Source organism: Lactuca serriola, chromosome 9 (genome assembly GCF_051521515.1).
Source record: "Lactuca serriola cultivar US96UC23 chromosome 9, Lser_US96UC23_V15, whole genome shotgun sequence".
Classification (NCBI taxonomy): Eukaryota; Viridiplantae; Streptophyta; class Magnoliopsida; order Asterales; family Asteraceae; genus Lactuca; species Lactuca serriola.
In genome coordinates, this window is record NC_136416.1 from 155,369,458 (window position 1) to 155,392,026 (window position 22,569).

Below are 22,569 nucleotides of genomic sequence, written 5' to 3' on the forward strand. Positions count from 1 at the left end.
GATAGAGAATAAAATCCTATGCATTTTTCTAAGTCAAATGGGGAGTTTAGGGCACCATTTGGGCATTTTCTAGGAGTTTACGGCCCATGGACCTTTCCTAGGGGGGTTTACGGCCGTAAAGTCCCATTTCCTTGGATTTATTGATGTTTAATGCCTTTACTTCAATGGGATTGCTTCTAGACATTTTTCCAAGGCCATAGGAGGTGTTTGTGGGCATTTCTAACACTTAAACTTGAGTTTACTCCCCATGAAGAGGAGTTTACGGCCCAAGCATGTTCTTGGGCAGTAAACTCAAGTTTACTCCCCAAAATGTTAGTTCAAGGTGTTCTAAGTCCGATTCCACAAGCTATTTAGCCATATCTAAGCCTTAGGGGTAGTTTAGAGGGGTTTTGGGGCTTAAAAACCCCCCCATTTAGTGGTGTTCACGGTCCAAGAGTGTTCTTGGGCCGTAAACACATGATCTAACCCCTATTTGATGTCTTAAACTCGAATTTGCATGCTAGGTAGGCTATACAACAAGTTAGGGTAGGTAGCTTACTCATTTGGGGCTCGAAACGGACGATTTTTGGCTCGAAAATAAGTTGTAGAGAGAGAGTGTAGAGAGAGAGAGAGAGTAAAAAGGTTGGAAATGAAGTTTAGTCTCCCTTATATAGGGGTTTGAGTTGGGGCTCAGTGGGAATCTACCTGATACTGTCGTTAAACGGGGATTTTTGGTCGCACCCGATTAAACAGTCAAATTTTTGACTTGGTTGTAACTAAACATTTTTAAGGGCATTTTGTGGGTGTTTCTAATTTGTTTCAACCCTTACCAAGTCATTATGAAAGTCCCACATTAATTAACCAGTCCAAAATTTAACAGACAGTTAAATAAAACGAGGCTTATTAACGGAAAGGGGTTAAAAATGACGGAATAAATTTCGGGTTGTCACAGCTGTTTGTTTTTTTGAAGTCAAAATGTCTACAGTCTGCAGACCACATCTACAAGCTTCTGCGGCAGAAGAGGTGGACCAAATGTCTGCAGTCTAAAATAAGAAGACTTTTTTTTAAACTTCTGTAGCTGTTGAAATAAAGTAATTTTTCAAACTTAATTTCATTTCATAAAGATTAAAAATGCATTTTCAGCAAAAAGAGAAAGAAAAAAAACGGGTGGTCTTTTTTTTTGGTTAAAATGAGGTCTGAAGACCTTTGCAGACAGTGGTCCATGTCTGCGCCAAGAAGACCTCGTGCAGACGTTTTTTGGTCTGCGCACTTCCAAAAAACAAACACTCTGCGAGGGCATATGTCTACGCAGCGCAGACAAAAGTGGTTGCACATCTCTTCACAAAGAAAACAAACAGCCCCTAGGTGATAGGGTATAACAACAAATCAAGTCGAGAAACACTTTCGTTTTCGGAAGATCGGGCGAAGAACAAGATGATAGTTTAGAGAGAACGGGGAGTAAACTTGAGGGTGGAAGTGGGAAATGAGGAGTTTGGGGAGTAAACTCATGCCTAAGGCATGAGTTCACGGCCACACAAGAGTTTACAGCCCAAACTCTAAAAGTTTGGCCGTGAACTCTTTATTAGGGTGCATTGGGTGGGTTTGCTACTTCAAGGCCCGAGACGGTACATCCTTTCCTTTGTTCGTTTGAAGAATAAATAATTATAACACTCACACGGACTTTTAAATTAGGTAACAATTATTAAAATGTAATTGACTTTTAATCGAAGCGATTGGCTTTAGAGTTTGTATGAATGAAAATTTCGGGTTATCACATCCCTTAAGCCTTATTTATAGCGAAACAATTTCCAAAATTTGTTACTTGCAAATTTATAAACTTGTTTCCTATAAATAGTATTGCCAACTTGCAACACTTAGCATAACAATTATGCTCCTAGTAGCATAGCAATTATTCCCCCAGTACCTTTGACGTGTACCCAAAAATCAACTAGACTTTTAGAAATCAATACTCTTGAATTTCTTACTAAAGTATACATTTCTGATACATGATGTTTCTATAAGTCTCCAACTAGACTTATCAAGCTTTTATACTTTTCATTAGATGGTATATGTGTGTGTGTTCAAACCCTTTTAGAACTTATAACCATATGTCCTGAAAGTTCAAACAATTCCTTGCCACCTCTCATAATTCGAACTATGTAAAGGGATGGCGTAATCATATTGAAAATTTGAGAATGCAATTATCACAACAACTAACCATAATGATATTTATTAGATCTTTAAAATGTACTAGGAAAGTGTTTCCTAATAATCATTTTTATAAATTAGAGCAAAATCTTTTGCCACCTAAATTTTAATGGTGTACATGTTCCCATCCATGTGAATCCTACAATCATAAGATAAGGTTTAGGATAAAATGAAATTCAAATTTAGCTTCCCTTTCATGGACTTAACTTGCTTAATCTTAATTTCTTGCCTTCTGGTAGCACAAGTGCCTACCAGTGCTTCCATGTTGTTAAGCAACTCATCCATATTGATCAATGCACTTTCATTGACCAACATGTTTTTCCTTTTGCAGTCAAATGAGAACCATAGAACTCATAAGCATTGTCAACCCAACTAGAAGGTGAACAAAAACAAAAATGTGTCAGCTTAACATGATAGGTTATTAACCTTAGGTCATGTGCTATTGATAACTAAAATTTATTCCCTATTGACTCTTGAAACTCTCAAGATCAATAAGACTCCCACTGCCCCCTTGACATATAAGTATTTCTCTCAAGGAACATTTCTCGATGAGCTAAAACAAATATTCAAAAGTTAGTTTAGATTCTCGACAAGAAACATTTCATAGAATTAGTCTTAGTTTATCATTTGTTTTAACCAAAACATCACAACTTCTAATTCCAAATGTGCTAGAGTAAGAAAACATTATTACTCCACATTTCATGAGGTTTTATAAACCTAATTAGTATGAAATAAGTTTCAAGATACCATATAACTCATATGCATTGCCAACTCAACTTAGAAGGTGTACAGAAACATGAATATGTCAATTTAACATGCCAGGTTATCAATTTCAGTTTGTGTGCTAGTGATAACTAAAAGGTTTATTCTTGATTGACTCTTGAAACTCTCTAGATCATTAAGACTCCCACTGAATTCTTGACATACATGTTTCTCTTTCAAGGAACATTTATTGATGAGCCAAAACAAATGTTCAAAAGCTAGTGTGGATTCCCAACAAGAAAACACTTCACCAAATTTGGTCTTAGTTTATCCTTTGTTTTAGCTGAAACATCACAACTACAAAATCCAAATGTACTAGAGTATGAAAACATTATTACTCCACATTTCATGAGGCGTGATAAACCTGCTTAGTATGAAATAAGCTTCAAGATACAATTTGTAATAACTAGACCAGGGCTATAATACTTGATTGGAAACGAAGTATGAGTCATCTCTTGATTGGACCATTTCAACAATATATGATTCCTCTTCTTAGTCAAAAAATTGCACTAAGATGTTCTTCGAGGATCAATTGAGATATAGTTCCACAATCAAGAAGATGATCTTAAAACGTGATACTAAAGTACTCACCTCTTCTTTCAAATTGGAGAAACCTTTATCTTTCTGCCTAACAGATTCTTCTTATTCATTCTACCACTCTTTGAAAAAAAACCCTTTTCAAAATGTTAGAATTATGCTTAACCTTATTTACTGAATCACTAGTAAATCATAACGAATAGAGTTTTCATCCTTTGTGGTAGATTTGAGTCGTCCATATCAATGTGTACTAGGTCCATTAGCCCTTCACTTTGACTCACATAAACATGTGATCAACGAATTAGTCATAATCTTCCAACGATCAAGATTCCCATACATTACACAATTCAAATTGCATGACTCCAAGTTTCTATCCAATTGAACCTTGGGCGATGAAAATTCTTTATCACTTAGTTAATTTATGACATTACCACAAGCGATCAAATCCCAATTAACATTGCTAATAATAGAACTGTAACCAACGCTATCATAAATGCCATTGTAAGGAAATATAAAGTAAACTAACTATATAAACCAAAATTTCACTTTTATTGATAATAAACGAAAAATTGGAACTTGTCCTCACAATCCAAAAATGAAAACTAGTTTTTTAGACATCTCCTAAGCAATCTATTAAATTATACTAACTCCTTATTAGCAGCTCCAAATTCTGATCATCGAACCATATGACCGAAATCCATCTCTCACGATCAGAATTAGCTCATTCTTCTTCAGCTCCCTTCTTTCTCTTAGATCTTGCAATATCATCAAAATGTGATCATAACACCATGTATTAAGAGTCTATGAACAGGAACTTATTTAAATAATGGAGTTAGATAATGGATGTACCTAAAGTAGAGTCACACGACTTGACTTTACCATCTCTAAGATCTTTTAGGTAGTCTGGGCAGCTTTGCAACCAATATCTCTTCAATTGGCCATAGAAACATATGGACTCTTTAGGATCAACACATGGAACTATCTCAAAACTAGCCTTTCTCTTTACCATATGATCAAACAGTTTGACCTTGGTCGATCCCTTTCCATTGGGAAGAGAAATCTTTTACTGGACCACCATTGTCACCATTGTCATTGTCCATGGAAACTTTGGAATTAGATCCTTCAAACACTTTTGCATCACTTGTGATCTTAAGCATTTTTGCTTCAATAACAATAAACATATGTGTCAGATCAATTAGGGTCACGTCATGGATTCTCATATAAAAGCTCTTAATGAACTGACTATATGACTCTGGAAGCGAAAGGAGAACCAAATTAATGGCTTGATCCCTTGGAATAACAACACCCATTATATCCAATTTGTTGATGTACAATTTCATTTCCAAAACATGCATACACACATAATTTCCATCTCGATGCTTGCATGCCAATATAGCTTGAGTAGTTTTGTATCTTTCAACTCGTAACATGGGGAGATTTACTGGAGGAGGAGGAGGTAGAGTTGGAGAAGCATGATATCCATTTCCACCATTGCTCGAAGAAGGGAACATACTTTCACCTTGATCAGAATATGGAAGATCATCTTCAGATGGTAGATGAAAACCATTTCAAAAGAATTAGGAGGACCATTATTGTCTTGACTTGACATCTATAAACGAAGAAAAGAATTCAAGTTAGTTGATTTTAATCATTAATTATTAACCCATAAAACTAAATTAAGGGTAGGATCCATATTTTCGATTCGAACTTTGAAGATGGATGTCGTAATCAAATTCAAATCTATTTTAGGTAGGTAATGCTTTTACCAATTTCAATCTTATGAAACTCCTAGATCTTTTGAGATTCATTAATTCAATCAATGGCATGTTTAATCTCAGTTATGCTCTCACTTTTGTGACTGAGATGCCGAGGATTACAAATGAGATGTGAATAACCATGCAAATTAACTTGGTACTCTCGATGTCATTTATCATCTTGTTTTAATGTACTAAATAACCACACACGCTCTATTAATCAATGCTAATTTTCGAGACACCCATTACCACCCTTTATTAGTCCCCCATTAGTGTGTTAGTTAAGCACACACGCTCCACTAACGACATATAAAGTGTAATGTGCAATTTCATGGATTAGCGTACAAATTCACATTTTTCCTAAAGTAACTAAGAGTGATATTTTAAAAAAAAATAGTTTAGTTACTTTTAATCACATTATACTTGTGAATGGGAATTAACTGTTCTATCAAACCCGTTCGCCTAACGACCCTCCACTATACAAGAGAGCGGTGGGTTAGAATGGATACCCAATAACGGTCATTTTACAGGCCTCATTCTTAAACCCCCCCTTATATTATGGCTTCGTGAATGAGTCGTACTAGTGGTTCGAATGACTTTTCTTATACATATAATATATATTAAACTTTTAATTATAAACACATAGCATAAGGTGTATTTTAAAATATTTTAAAATAACAAGGGTTTAATCTTTTAATAAATTAAATTTTTAATTTATTTAAATTTAAACCATTTTATGGATTTATTGATTATCTTTTAATTAATCACTTAATTAAATTAATAATAAGACCCGCAAGGATGTATTCTAAACTTTTCAAAAATACTAGGGTTTATGTTTTAAATTTTGTAAATTAAGAATTAATTTTATTTAAAAATAAACCAATCATGAATTCAAGATAAGGATATCTAATCACTTAGATAATTATTTAGTTTTACTTATTTAAAACATTATTTAAGGTAATTATCCTAATCAATTAATGAGACGAGCAAAAAAATACGAGTTTTATGGACCTGACAGCCCATCATGTCGTGATAAACAATTACCACGCCGTGGTCGAGCAAACATTGAAGGTCACTACGTCGTGGTGTCGGAACAGAATGACGATTCTGTTTTGATACTCCTTGTTCAAGTTTGACCATTGTGTCAATTCAGTAGGAAACTAAACCAACGCTTTGATACCACTAATGGGTATTATGCAAAACATATAAGTCTTATGTGTGCATGCAACCCTAAAAATTGATCTATGTTTTCTCTAATTGAACACACAACTTCAACAACAAAAAGAAACCCTAGAACACTAGCTTATAATAAAAAGTAAAAATAGGGTTAGAAGAAACATACCTTTAAGAATGTCATTGGAAACAATCATGAATCCTTACTTGAAAACCTTTGGTAGCAAGTGCCACAAGTGTCGCGCCTCTAATGGTTCACAGCTAAACCCTAGAAACTAGGGGACTTGAAGAGAGAGAGAGAGAGAGAGAGAGAGGGAGGGAGGAGAATAGAAGCAAAAATCACAATTTCCTCTAAGAAATAAGGCAAGGATGAAATTAAACCAAAATAGGGGTTTATATAGGTGTTAGGAAGGTATTGGATAAGACACGTATCTCCAAGATAACCCTAATCCCTTAACTTCCTCCCTAAGGCATCCAAGGCACCCTTAGAGCCCAAGGAAATCCAAGAAGGCTTCTAGATTTCGTCCCCCCCCCCATCCACCCACATGGAAGATTCTAGAATTGCTCAATGTTCAACTATTAAACAGTATCACCTTTAGTCCTCCCACTTTTAATTAGTCTCGTTAATCCCAAAATTATTTCTAATTATTTTCTCATTAATTATTATTTAAATAATATTATTTCAAATTAATATATTATTCTCATAATATATTAACAAATCATTTATATTGATTTATAATTAATTTATTAATCATAAATTAATAAATCATTATCTCTCTCCAAAAGCTATCATATTCAATTGAAAGGTTTGAAGGCAACCCTAAAGGACTGTGCTACCATCAATTCAAGTTTATACAAATTATAGTTATGGGATTAGACACCTAATCCAACAACAAGAATATCAAAATTTGAGCAACAACACCACTATGGTGCAACAGGAGCATTCATGGCGCAAGAGCATACCTCATGGCACAAGAAGAGTACCCCATGACATAAGAGGGATCCGCATGGTGCAAGATGAACCCCTCATGACGCAAGAGTGAGCATTATGGAACAAGAAGGAATGTCATGGTGTAAAAGCATCCTTCTTAGCCCATCCATTTGACATATGGTGCAACAAGATCCCCCTGTTGCTCCATATCACTCCCAATCGCTCTTCCAAGTGCTCCAAACCCCCTTCTACGTGATCCGTTCATGTGGGACTTGATCCATACCTTTGTTAGATGATCTATTCCTTTCTTAGATGATTCGTTCATTTCTTACATGCTCCATTATGAACTAAGTTCTCCATGTTGGACAAGACTTCATACCCAAAACTTACGGTCCTATCCATCTTGTGTGGATTTTGAAACATTTAAGGTTTTCCTTATGTTTTGTTGTAACACCCGTGTTCCTAGGCTAAGCATTAAGGATGATGTAATATTCTAGGTCAACCATTGTAACTCGTTTTAAAGTAATAAAGATGAATTACTTTAATATTATGTGAATTATGTGCTTTTGTGAGCTTATTACTTGTTTATAATAATATAATAAATAAATGATAAAAATAAGCATCAAAATTAAAGTGTGATATAAACCCAATATATATACATAAAGATGTAGTGGTCGAAACAAAGATTTCGGGTATATAAAGAGCGCCGAAATCCGAGTTATAAAGAAGTTTTACGGCCTGTCGAAGTTTTACGGCAAAACCGGCACGGCACCGAGAAACGTAAATAGTGAATTTACGATACAAGACTTTTTAGCCTTAGAAATCTAAAAAAAAGTTGTAGTATACGTTAAACCGATAGCGTGCATAAAAAGAACGCCCAAATCTGACTTCGTATGAGGAAGTTATGATTTTTCGAAGTTTCGGATCAACAGTGCACAACCCGAAACTCGAATTTTAGATCGAGCAATTTTTGGCCAACGTGGCCTAAATGAGAATTTAAGATCTAATTAATAGGAGCACAAGGATAAAAATACAGACGAAAACGGAGCCCATATATAGAAGTTATGAATTTTACGCGGTCATTTAACAATATAATCTCCTCCTACTATTAAATTTAATATCGGTCGAGAATTAGCCGATGGAGTCAAAAGTAAATTTGTAGATCTTGTTTTTACCTACGCGTGGATATAAAGAATGTGGAAAACGGACCTTGTATGCAAAAGTTACGAGGTTTAGAAGTAAGCAGGGTGCTGCTGCAAAAGGGGTGACCTGGCACAATGTAGGCCACCCACGTTTTGCCACTAGAATGGTCACACCTGGCCATGGACTCGACGAGTTGGGTTTCCAGGCAGCCTATAAATAGATATGCGGAGGCAGCTCGTCTCTCACACCTTCAACCCACTTCTTTCTTTCTCTAAACAATCCCTAACACCCCCCCCCCAAAAAAAAAAAGCCTAGGAAAACCTCCTAGCACTAGAAGAAAGCCTCAGAGAGCCCGTAGTCTTCAAGAAAAAGAGTTTTTTGGTTTGAAACTATGCCCGCACAGAGCTCGGTTTTCAAGCAAACTTCCCGGTTTCGTCAAAGAAGATTATTTTAAGAAGCAAAGTGTTTTCCGAATCACTCCTTATTTGGTGAGTATATAGTCACTTTCATCTTACACATAGATATGAAGTATTTTATATAAATTATGTACTATGTGTGTGTGTGTGTGTATATATATATATATATATATATATATATATATATGTTATTTGTTTACCTGAGATGTTTGCTGGATAAAAGATCTATACTTCTTTCTTTCAGATCTGAAACTTTTTCCTTCAAATCTACACTTTCTCATCTCAGATCTAAACTTTTTCTTCAGATCTAAACTGTATACTTTGAGATCTATGTTGGATGAAAGATCTGAACTTCTCTCTTTCAGATCTGAACTTTTTCTTCAAGTCTAGATCGTATATGTATTTTATGCTTTGAAAGTTATGTTGGATGAAAGATGTAAACATTAATTTTGTGATCTAGATTGTATAAATCACTACTAGAAAAACAGTCTTTAAAGACACGCAATACGTGTCGTAAAACGCTCAGACGACACGCAAATGCGTGTCAAGGAAGGCCATGTCATAACAAGAGACGACATGCTTTTGCGCGTCATCTATTTACGACGCGCATTTATGACACGCACTTACGACGTGCATTTATGACACGCAATGAGTATCAAGGAAGGCCCTGTCATAAAGGAAGACGACACGCATTTCCGTGTCGTAACCTTACGACACACGTGTTTATGACACACAATGCATATCAAGGAAGCCCCTGTCAAGAAAGGCCATGTTATAAATGAAGATGACACACATTTTTGCGCATCGTAATTTTAAATGTATAAAATAATATATTATTTGTAGATTTACTAATTTTCAAAGTAAATTTGCATTTAATGTCTCATAACAAAAAATAAAATACCATATACAAAAAATACAATCCATTGCATAAAATTTAATGTCATACAAATAATCGATCCATGGAAAAATAAAACAAATCAATAGAAGTTGTTTTCTCCCTATGCATGATTATCACATAGTAAATAACAAACTTTATTTCATATTCATACATATGATTACATTATTCATTAAAAAACATATACCAACATCTTCGCCTAAAATTTTATTACATGATGCAAGTTGGCCACTTCATTGATGGATCACCAAGAGGAAGACCAACAACTGCCCTAAAATGTTCCATGATGTGCCCATACTCATGTCGTGTAACTTTAAACATTTAATAAAGTAAAATACCTCCTAAAATAAAATTTCACAAGAAACAACATCATAATGAGAAATTACTAACATGAATGGAAGAAGTACACTATGAATTTGTTTTTCCAAGAGTGGCATGGACGATCAGGTGCTACAAGTTTGTCCAAGCTGCCAAACAAAGACTGCATGCAAACTAAAACATACATACACTATAAATTTAATTACCATATAGATAGAAACTTGGGAGTATTTATATTAGGTCATATCCTAAGAAGGATCATAAAAAAGTGATATGCTTAAACAATCCTTAATTTTTTTCCAGAGTGTGGTAGTTGGTTATTAACATGGAAGGCCCATGATTATCCTACACCAAGAAAATTTGATCTTGTTTACATTTGAAGAAAAAAGAAGGAAAACAAAAAAGACTACATATGCACCTATTGGCAAAAGCCCAACAATTACCATACAAATTTCCAGCAACAACCATCTGAATCTTGCATAAATAAAACAAAAAGGAAATTAATTTAGAAAAAAGAAAGCACCCTAAATTTTTAAACCACGTGCTATGTTCATTTCATTTGATTAATAATAATACTGAAAATTAACAGGTACCTGAAGTTTTTTGTAAGGCGAGATTGAAGAGTACTTAAAAATAACTCATGATCGATCATCAAATCTTCAGTATCATAATTCTTAGAGTTACACATCAAACCTCTTCCTGTGGTTTGTGGATTATCTTCCTACCAGTTGTTAAACCTCAAAAGTAAATCTATTTATTTTAATATTTATATAATCTATAGGATTATCTTACCAACAAGGGAGAAAATTTAGGTTTCTCAATTGTCATTTGTGTAGTAGAAGTAATTTGCCTTGGTACAGTTGGCAGAGGTGAGGTTCTTGTTCTAATTCTAGTTCTTTCAAGTATCACTTGATAAGAAGCTCTACATCTTCGTGCAACAGCCATGGGAGGTGACCTAACTTTTTCTGATATTACCCTTTGGGAAGCAACAAGTCTTCTCTAAACTGATAATGCCTTAGCTTTAAGGGAAGTCTTAAGTGTCACAGGTGACAATTTAGCTTCTGATACTGATAAAGACGCCATATCATTATTAGGTGTCTTTATTGGTGATGTGGCAGTTTCAGTTATTTCACATGATACCACATTGACAGGTGGTTTTTGTATAGTGTCACCATTTACATACATGTTATCTATATTAGGTTTTTTAGATTCATCGGTACCCAACTTTTCTTTTTTCTCAAATTTCTCAACAAGATTCTGAGTCTTTCCATTTGAAACTGCAACACATTTAACAGGTGTCGACCTTTTGTTGGAGGAATCAACAGATACCTCATGGTTAGATGAAAATTTAGAGTTAGGTGTTTTCTCCTCTGAAGAATCAATCACCACATCATTAGTAAAAAGCCTTCTCTGGATATTTGTATTTGATCCATCTTTCCTAGAAACAACAGGAGCCATGCCTGCAGGTTTACTTCAAACAGTGAGTGTCACAGTTACAGTAACAGTAAGATAAAATAGGTAAGAGATTAAAATAATTGAGATAACAAAACAACTTACTATCTACATATATATTCTTGATATCTTTTGTGTCATTATCTAAAGGTATAAATGACATTCTTAAAGTCTTAATTCTCTCTATAAGACTTTCCTGGAGATTAGTCTTTGGATCCACATGAGCTTTTTCCATGGCTATCATGTTATCTGCATATGGTTCAATATACTTCACAAACAGAAAGGTATACAAGTAAATAATAAATAATGTGAAATTATTTAAATTATGGAAGGATAAAGAATTAAAGATAGTTACTGAAACATCTGCTGCCCAAACTCCAATAGAGTTTTGATAATATGAGCACCCTAAAAGCTCCCCATCATCAATACAAAGGTCACCCAATGTTAACCATCCTATATCAATAGCATCATGAAAAAATATTGGCTCCCATGAATACACCTTAAAAAAGAATCAGAGTGAGAATTATAGTTTCCAAAATCCAAACTATAAAAACTAATGTAAAAAAGAAGAAAAAAGTTAGAACCTTTAAACTATTGTCTAATCCACAAAAGAGTGTTCTTCCATCTGGATGAAATGCAACTGATCGTACCCCTGTAGCATGTGTAAAATCAATAAACAAGTTATAAAAGAAAGATCATGGGCCCACATTGATACATAGAAGTTTCTAGAAGTATACCTCGGCCCGAGTTGTTCGAATCAATTCAAAGGTTTCCAAATCCCAAAATTTCACAGTTCTATCTGATGAACTTGAATTAATACATGCATCATCAAGAAAAACATAAAAAAACTGAAAGAAAATAGAAGCCGTTGTTGGATGGATACAAACCTGTTGCTAGAAGAAACTCAATAGGATGGAAATCCATTGATTTAATGTGGCCTTCATGTAACTTGAACTCATGCAAAAGCTTTCAGCAGTCAAGTCCCATATCTTTACAACATTATCAAGTCCTCCAGACACCACCCATCTTCCATCAGGGGTAAATCTGATTGTACTGATTGCTCGTTTATGACCCTTATATGTATGAACGCATCCTTTCTTTCGAATATCCCATATCTTCAAATTAGTATCCATGGATCCAGATGCAAGAAACTCACCAAAAGGATGGAATTCCAAGGCAGTGCAGTAGGATCGGTGTCCATTAAGAGTTCTAAACACTGCATTTAAAGAAAAAGAATTAGGCATCGAATAAAAAAAAGTACTACAGAGACGTAAGTTGATTACATAAAAAGTCATAAATACCCTTTGTCTCTTCTAACTCCCAGAGCTTTACCACGCTACAAGAAGCTCTAGCAACCACCAACACTTGGGTTGAATCAAAAGTTACAGATTCTATAGGGCTCGTGTGGCCACTTCAACTCTTCACCAACAAAAAAGATATAATAGTTTAGAATCATTTGTACATTTTCTTCAATTTATTCTAATTTTAGAAACAAAAAGATGAAGTTTGGGTATTGAGAGTATATATGTCTCTTTTTTTGGTAATGAGGATAGATAATCTCCATCCGAGCCAACTTTGTTTGACCAAAAGGGAAACCCGGGCCCACACAAATACCTCGGGATCCATCCCCTTAGGACAAGGCTGGTGGCTATCAACAAGCTTGCCCTATAGAATCTCTTTGGTATTCTCAAACGAAATCTCAATAAGCTTGCCTTCATCTAGTTCAATAAACCCGCAAGAGATATGAATCGCTTTTGGAATCAGTTTCCATTTGTAAGAGGAGTATGAGAGAAGGAAGACAATAGGGAAATTGATGTGGTGTGTTTTGGGGAAAGGGTGGTTAGACATCAGAAACTCGAAGAGAAGAAAAGATAAGGGTAAAACCATATTTAGGGTTTTTTCGATTTGGGGTGTGAAGAATGCCTGAGCCATCACCACCAAAAACCCTAGCACGTACTAACTCGATAGAAAAATGAGAGAATCGGCATTATAGAAGAAAATAAAAGGCCTCCTGCTACCTACTAAGAAGGAGAATCAATCTTTGCATTCCATACTTCATAGTGATAACTCATGGAATTCATAGAGTTTCATTAAGTCAACCCATGGAAAAGAGAAAAATAGAAACGAAGAACAAGTCAGGGTTTTTTAATTTTTGGGATTTCGTTTCCCGCTTAGCTATTAAAAGTTAAAAAATGCACGTTCCATTAAAAATTATAAAGCGACATCCTTAGACAACCCACATTTTATTATAGGTGCCCTCCGTGTTTTTTTTTGGACACTAATTTAAGGGCACGCAATAATGTGTGACATAAATCCTTCAATTTTTTGAAGAGGTGACACTTTTTTAATGTCACATGCTTTTATGTAACATAAAACAATGAGTGCCGTGGTTTGCGCGTCGTAAAAGGCTGTTTTTTTAGTAGTGAATATTTTATGCTTTGAAAGTTATGCTAGATGAAATATGTAAACATTGTTTTTCAGATCTGGACTGTGTATGTATTTTATATCTACAAATATGTTGGGTAGAACAATGGGTAGATGAAATAGATGACGTGTGTTATAATGATGAGAGGCCTCGATGTTTACGATGTTTAAGATGATCCAGTCATCTAGCGGAGTATAGATGATGACCATAGACTTTTCTAGGCAGTCCAGTGGAATGCTAGCAAGCTCGCAACCTATAGCTGTTTTTGAAGAAGTACTCCACCCCCCCCCCCCAATGGTTGCCTTTTTGTGACATGTATTGCTGAGGGATCCCCTAAGCAGTGTCGTCACCCCGAAGAAGAGTCCTTAGGCTAGGTCCCTTTTATTAGATGCTTTAGAGACGAAAAGTGAGGACAAGGGGAACGGGTAATCGGGTTAATGATTTGATGAAAATAATAATAAACTTATTTATTGTGGGTTGAAAACCCTATATGCTCACCAGGCTCCCCCAACCTGACCCACTCAGTTTTCTTGTATTACAGGTAGTGGCAAAAGCATAATTAGATGACTTGACGAGAGATTATGGATTTTAGGCCATTAATAAATAAATGGGATATTGTAAGGCCTATGTTGTTTTGAGGCCAGATAGTATTTTGTGGCCTATAATGTTTTTGCTTATGATCTGTATCGACGATTGATATCCTGAGTTTTTGTAATGTAATGACAATACATTTCTTTAAGAAATTCTTTGATAAATTTTTATCATATTTTGTTTTGGGAACAAATTCCGCAATACTTTTCTTAAGAACTTACTCTGATTTTTATTAAAAAACATAAATGAAATCGGTCTTTTATGGCCGTAAAAATGGGGATGTCACAGTTGGTATCATAGCATTAGTTTAAGCAAATTAGGAATTTGTAGGATTTCTAGACTTAAACTTAGAATGCTAAGCGATGACCGTGAGATGAGTGTCTTCCATATTTTAGACACAAGCACTAGTCTATTTTAGGAAAGATGCCTAAAATGCTTTTATGTGCTAAATGCTTTATGCTTTCAATATGCGTTATTATTTGTTCGGATCTATGGTCTGCTGCCGACGGGATTTGGAAACCTTATTCGTTTAGGATTCTAAGCGTTTGAATACGATATTAGAACTAGCATGTAACGTTTCGGAGTGATAAGGAGAATTTAAACGTCTATTGTGAATAAAGATCTAAATTCACCTAATTTGGTGTATAGATCAAAATGGCAAGAACCCGAAGTGGAGTTGGAGATGCAAATGGAAACAGGAATCAGTGACCTCAACCCCAAGCGATTGAGCAAGTGCCAATCGTAAAAGCTGCACCTGAGCCAGTCACTATGGCTGGAGTACAAGCCATGATTCGGGAAATGATGGTTGAACAAAGGGAAGAGATGAGACAATTGTTGCTGAATAACAAAAATGAACCTTCGATGCCTGTTGACAGCCAGAACTTAATGACGGATAGTCGGAGGAAGGAAATTACAGCCGCACTGTCAGTCAATTGGAACCCCTAGTGAACAGGAGGAATAACCATGATGAAGGAGTCGAGAGGAACGAATATAAGTATAAGGACTTCATAACTTATAAGCCATCAACTTTCACAGGGAAGGAGGATCAATTTGGAGTCATGGACTGCATAGCGGAGATTGAATTGGCTTTCATAACATGTGGTTGCAAAGGCAAGCTGCAAACCACATTTGCAGTGCGTCAGTTCAGAGGTGGCGCTGTTCATTGGTGGAACACTCTAGGGAAGACCCTAAGCCCCAATGAGCCACTACAGCTAACTTGGGCAGATTTTTTGGTACACTTCAAGTGCAAGTACTACTCAGCCTGAAATCTGCTAGAGCTAGAGAACCAATTCCTGACATTGAAGAAGGGAAACCTGTCCATTGATGAATACACCAATGCCTTCACTGAAAAAATGGAGTTTGCTTTGCGCATCGTTCCAGACGAGATGACGAAAGTTGATAAGTATGCAAAGGGACTTCCATAGGAGTACGATGTGCCAGTCCACCAGGCACCTACTCTGGAGGCAGCTATCTGGACTGCCAAGTCTGTTGAGGACATGATCAAGGGAAGAGCCTCCAGCAAGGTTGAGGTTGGCAAAAAGAGGAAATTGATGGGTCGTCAAAATCTAACAAGAAGAACAAGTCTGGTTCAAAGAAATCTGGAGGAGGAGGAAACGAAACAAAGTGGTTCGAAAAGTGTAAAAAGAAACACTCGAGGAAATGTAGCGACGAGGTGACTTGCTACAAATGTGGAAGGACAGGGCATTACGCCAACAAGTGCACATCCAAAAAGAGGATGTGTTATGGATGCAATGAAGAGGGCACATTGCTAAGGATTGCATGAAGAAGAAGGAGGAGGCAAGGCCCAATCTCCCACTGAAGCCAAAAGCCAGAGCTTTCCAGATGACCCTGGAAGTCGCGAAGGAAGCAACAGACGTTGCTTCAGGTACCTTTCTTGTAAATGGATTGCCTGTCAATATATTTTTTGATTATGGAGGAAATTACTCCTTTATATCACATAAATTTAGTGAAAGACTAGCATTTCCTATAGAAAAACATGATGATGCTCTAGTTGTAGAAGTTGTCAGTGGCAAATTCATACCTGTTAGCGATTCCATTAGGAATATAGTTATCGACTTAAATGGAAACGAATTCCACGAGGATCTGTTACCTATTGAGCTGAATGGTTTCGATATCGTATTGGGAATGGATTGGTTAGCACAAATGATACTGAGATACTATGCAATAAGAAGATATTAAAAGTGAACCCACCTTGGAAAGAGTCATTTGTGGTCTTCGGGGACAAACATAGAGTGAATTCTGAAATCATTTTTCTAATGAAAGACAAAAAAAATGTTTGTCTAAAGGATGCACATCATACTTGGCATTTGTGATAGATGCTAAGAAAGAGAAGAAGGAGATGAAGGAGCTTATGACGCAACTTTAGGAGTTATTGGACAACGGTTTCATTAGACCTAGTTCATCACCTTGGGGAGCTCCGGTGTTATTCGTGAAGAAGAAAGATGGAAGCATGAGGATGTGCATAGATTAAAGAGAACTGAACAAGGGAATGGTGAAGAACAAGTACCCATTGCCGAGGATTGATGACATTTTCATTCAACTGCAAGGTTCAAGTTATTTCTCCAAGATCGATCTTAGGTTAGGATATCATCAGATGAAGGTGCGAGAACAAGATATTGAGAAAATCGCGTTCAGAACAAGATATGGGCATTATGAATTCTTGGTTATGTCGTTTGGACTGACCAATGCTTCAGCAGCATTCATGGATTTGATGAACAGGGTTTGTAAACCATTCCTCGATAAATCTGTGATAGTGTTCATAGATGAAATTATGGTTTACTCAAAAAGCGAGCAGGGGCATGGCAAGCACCTGCGAGAAGTGATAGAAGTTTTGAAGAATGAGAAGTTGTACGCAAAGTTCTCCAAATGTGAGTTTTGGATTCGAGAAGTCCAATTCTTGGGTCATATGGTTAACCAAGAAGGGATCATGGTTGACCAAGCGAAGATTGAAGCTGTGATGAAGTGGGAAAAACTAAAGAGTCCTACGGAGATCCGAAGCTTTCTGGGATTAGCCGGATATTACCGAAGGTTTATCCAAGGCTTTTCTTCAATAGTAGCTCCATTGACAGCTTTGACCCATAAAGGAGCTACTTATACTTGGAGCGAGAAGCACGAAGAAGCATTCGAGAAGTTAAAGAAGTATTTGTGTGAAGCACTGATTCTTTCTCTGGCTAACGGAGTTGAAGACTTCGCAGTTTATAGTGATGCATCTGGAATTGGGTTAGGTTGCGTTCTGACCCAAAGGGATATGGTGATAGCATATGCATCGAGACAATTGAAAGAACACGAAAAGAACTACCCCACTCATGATTTGGAGTTGGCAGCGGTAGTATTTCCACTAAAGATATGGAGGCATTATCTTTACGGCACGAAGTGCAAGCTTTTCACTGATCATAAGAGTCTTCAGTATCTCTTGATAAAAAAGAGTTGAATATAAGGCAATGACGTTGGCTAGAGATTCTTAAGGATTATGATTGTGAGATACTCTACCACCCTGGTAAACCAAATGTCGTAGATAATGCTCTAAGCAGAAAAGTGAACTTGGAAAAAAAAGGCCAAGAGCGTTGATAATAGAGGTTGTCTCGACTATTGTGGAAAGTATTAAGAAAGCTCAGGAAGAAGCTTCAGAGAAAAATGACCGAAAGGAGGAACGTTTGGGCAAAACGTTAGTGTTCGGTACAAACAGTCAAGGATTAAAGGTATTCCAAGATAGGATTTGGGTACCTAAAACGGGAGGAATGAGAGATCTTCTGATGGAAGAAGCTCACAAGACCATGAACTCGATTCATCTCGGCATCACAAAAATGTATAAGGATCTGAAAGCCTATTACTGGTGGCCGACGATGAAGCTCGATGTTGCGAAGTGTGACACCAGTCAAATTTTGGTCAAAAATAAATTGATCAATAATCGTAATTGGGATTAACCAAGTGGTATAGATTGTAACAAGGTTTCCAAAGATATAAAGAACACTGAAATCCGAGTTATAACGAAGGTTTCCGTATGCTTTCAAGAATTACCAAATACATCCAAAATGACTTAAAGCCATGTTAAATCTTTAAAGTCATGTAAACTCCGTTAAATTCTTTGAAAAATGTTTTATAAACTATTTCAAATTATAAATGCCAAAAATCAAGTTTATATATGTATAATTATATAAATAAGATTTGAAGGGCTTAGGACTAATGAATTATCTTATTTCCTTTTCCTTGTTTGGATGTGGAGTTAAGGTTGTGTTATTTGTCCGAAGGTCGTTTTCTTCTTAATTATATATATGTATTATACATATATGAGTACAAAATGTTACTCCTTTTGGTATCACCACCTTTGTATCGGGCTGAGCAAATGTGTTCATCCATGAGAAATCATGCTAATTAGATTAGAGCATATAAATTATAATTGGTATAATTTATGATTCAAAACTAAATATACAAGTACGATTCACGACTGTATACTTTCCAAGGAAATTACCAACAATTCATTTATTTATACCAAGATATGTATAATGCCTTTAATATACGAATAACATATTAAAGAAGTAAAGGTACATCATACCGGGTTTGCATTAACAAAGGTACGATACAAAGTCCCAGGGTTAGAAATCACGAGGTAATAATACATCATACCGGGTTTGCATTAACAAAGGTACGATACAGAGTAGCAGGGTTAGCAATCATGGGGTAATAATACATCGTAAATCTCGTTGAAACAATAAATTTGTGAGACCCTTCACGGTGTACTTATCTAAGTACGACTTTAAGTCCTGACCTATTAACCAAAATCTCTTGTAGGGAGAGCGTGAATTTGTGTATAGATCTATATGGGACTGACAATCCCGCACCTCTACTGTTCGCTACAGTTTGGCCGGCAGGCCTAGGGTGTCAGATATCATTCCATTCCGACGCCTGAAGAACGTCACCGCAGGCATATCAGTCATATTAGTATGGTTTATAGAACTCACAAGGATAAAACAATGAGTGAATTACTAAGTAATATGCTTCTCTTAAAACAGTAAGAAAAGATAATTACATCCCGACCAAATATACCTTCTGTAGTTTTTACTTACAGTAAAAGCTACATATCATGAAATCAAGTATGGTAAATATACTTGTACTTCTATTTTTTAACATTTAAAACCACAAGGCAGTATTATGGATAATATAATATTTTCCAGGATTAATACTAAGGTTTTTACCATAGAACATATATAACTAAGAATACTTTTACAAATGAAACAGTTTATGGAATTAAACCACTCTTTCAAAAGAAACGGTTATGGGATTTAACCACTTATACAAAGGAAACGGTTTATGGGATTTAACCACTTACACAAAGGAAACGGTTTATGGGATTAAACCACTTTTACAAATGGAACGGTTTATGGGATTAAACCAATTTTACAAATGGAACGATTATGGGATTAAACCACTTTTACAAATGGAACGGTTATGGGATTAAACCACTTTTACAAATGAAACGGGTTATGGAATTAAACCACTTATCAAATGAAACTTAGTCATTCAATCTCTGTAAACTAGTATAACATAAAAGACCTTTAGTGGTTAATTCTATAAGTCCTTAGTTATTACATCAGAGTTATATATAAGTAATATCCGATTGACAGTGAAATGTGTGACTTCCGCCTTACTTCCTGTTCCTTGTTTGGTTGTGGGCTTAGGGCAGATACACCCATTTCACTGTCAGTTCGATATTAGGTTATACATAATTAATATAAACTAAGTAATTACAGAGGGAAACTATTGAGGTTATCAGTTTATCACCTCAGGAAATATAGGATTTTCTGGAAGAACCAGTGAACTTTTCCAAAGAACCTAGAGTATAGTTTACAGAACTAAAATACTTATGAACTCACCAGCTTAAATGCTGATCTACTCTTTTCAAATAACTTGTATTCTCAGGAATCCAGTAGACAGGTACACACCCGAAGCTCTTGAGAAGACTACCTAGTACCGTGTCGCGACTCTTGTCTTCTACTATACCTACTTTGGTGTTTGAATATGTAATGTTTAAACACTTATGTAAAACTTATACTTATTAATGAAATGGTTGTTTGTACTTGGATTACTATATTGCATGTGTTGTGATACTTACATGAAGTCCTCCGCCCTCGAACGTTTTCGCCGTTCTGGTTTGGGGGTGTGACAGATTGGTATCAGAGCATTGTTTATAGTGAACTCAGTATATCAGTCATAAAAGATATACAACTATAAACCCATTGGGATAAAAACACTCTGACCAAGAGTTATACTTTAAAAATATAACAATATTTTATAAAAGTATAAGTACATGCAGAATATATATACGAGAATGAGTATCACAAGAGGAACAAAACAAAAGTATTTGGATGTTGAACATTACAGTTAAACCTAGACAGTTATGTAATCATATATGGGATCAATATAGCTTGATCAACTATATTCATTTGAGATATGACCAACATGTGTTTGGGAGTGATTGTATTGTTGCAACAAGTCTAAAACTTACCTAGGTACCAGATGAATTGTAGAACCAAACACAAAGGTTAAAATACTATAGGAGTATTTTAGGATGCTATAATAAGAAAACTGAAAACTTATCAACTTCTAATAACTGGAAGTCAAAGAATCAAATACCATGGAAGTATTTTAAATAAACTTTTGGGAAATGTTAAAAAGGTCTTTTCTGATAAGTCTATAAGTACTAATTGGATACGTTAAGGTTATATATAGCCGAGATTTTATGGACTTAGAATAGGTGATTTTCACTCTACTTCCTTTTCCTTGTTTGGATGTGGTTTTAGAGTAGGATTACTTATTCGAATGTCTATTTGATCTGGATTATATACAATCGGTACACCCCATGTGATTATAGGAGGACCAGGAAGGATCACCTTTGTAAAAATTTAAACTTTCTCATAGATTCTTTAGACATTCCCATTCTCATATGAATCCCGTAGATAAATACTCTGGAAATAAATAGAAGAGTCAAGGAGGATCCGACAGAATTTCATTAGGGGAATCCCAAGAAAAAAACATATGAGAAGTACATAAACTATAGAAATCATTTAGTGCCCTTACCCTATTAAGGACACCAATGAGAGAATCGCATGAACTTCAGAGATTCAAAATCTTCATTACGAAGCAATGGAGACCAGGGTCAGAATCGGAAGTAAGACAGCCCGGGAATTCAATATACCTACAGAGGAGAAAAACACCGTATAGATACCAGGAGAGAATAAATCAATACCAGGAGAGAATAAAATGGAGAACAAAGGAAAACCACGCATGATTCATGTGAAGAGTTTGAGCACCATTTCATCTAAGTAATAACTAGTAAATCGGTTCAACCTAGTGAGTTAGTGATTTCATTACTCACATTAGGTTTTGAGCTTATCCTCTTTTCCTGTCATAGCTAATGACCATAAATCAGATCACGGAATCTTAATTGATGGTGATTACTTCTCAAATTCATAAGTCTATTCTATGTAGACACTGTTATGAATTGTTTTCGAATATTTTCGAAAATTAGGAAACGATATCCACCAAGCGAAGGTAACTTAGCTCGGATGATACTCGGTTCCTAACCATTCTAGAAACTTAACTGTATTCCTTACCAGGACTGCATCGTAGGGATGCAGGTCGAATCATTAAGAACAATATAACAAAACGAAAGATTAATACATAGATACAAATGGTTAGAATACATCTAGAGACACGATATTCGCTCACAAACTCATTTTCTTATCATATAACAGAATCATGCCTCCAAAGAAGTGTAACCAACCCACCAGCAAAACACCAATCCTTCAGATAGATGCAGCTATGTTTCAAGCTGCGGTCACAACAGCTATAATAGTTGTCATGGCACACCTTAATGCTAACAATGCAAATGTTAGTAGTAATGCTATCGGTAACCCTGATAGTGGTGATGACCAAGTACAACCACAAGCACCTACTTGTAAGGACAC

The 22,569-nt window shown here is 35.7% G+C and overlaps 1 pseudogene; it reads right to left on the minus strand.

Moving 5' to 3' along the window:
• The window catches only part of LOC145076181 (uncharacterized), a 140,529-nt pseudogene extending 127,243 nt beyond the window's left edge, over positions 1 to 13,286 (minus strand).
• Between the last annotated feature and the right edge of the window lie 9,283 nt (positions 13,287 to 22,569).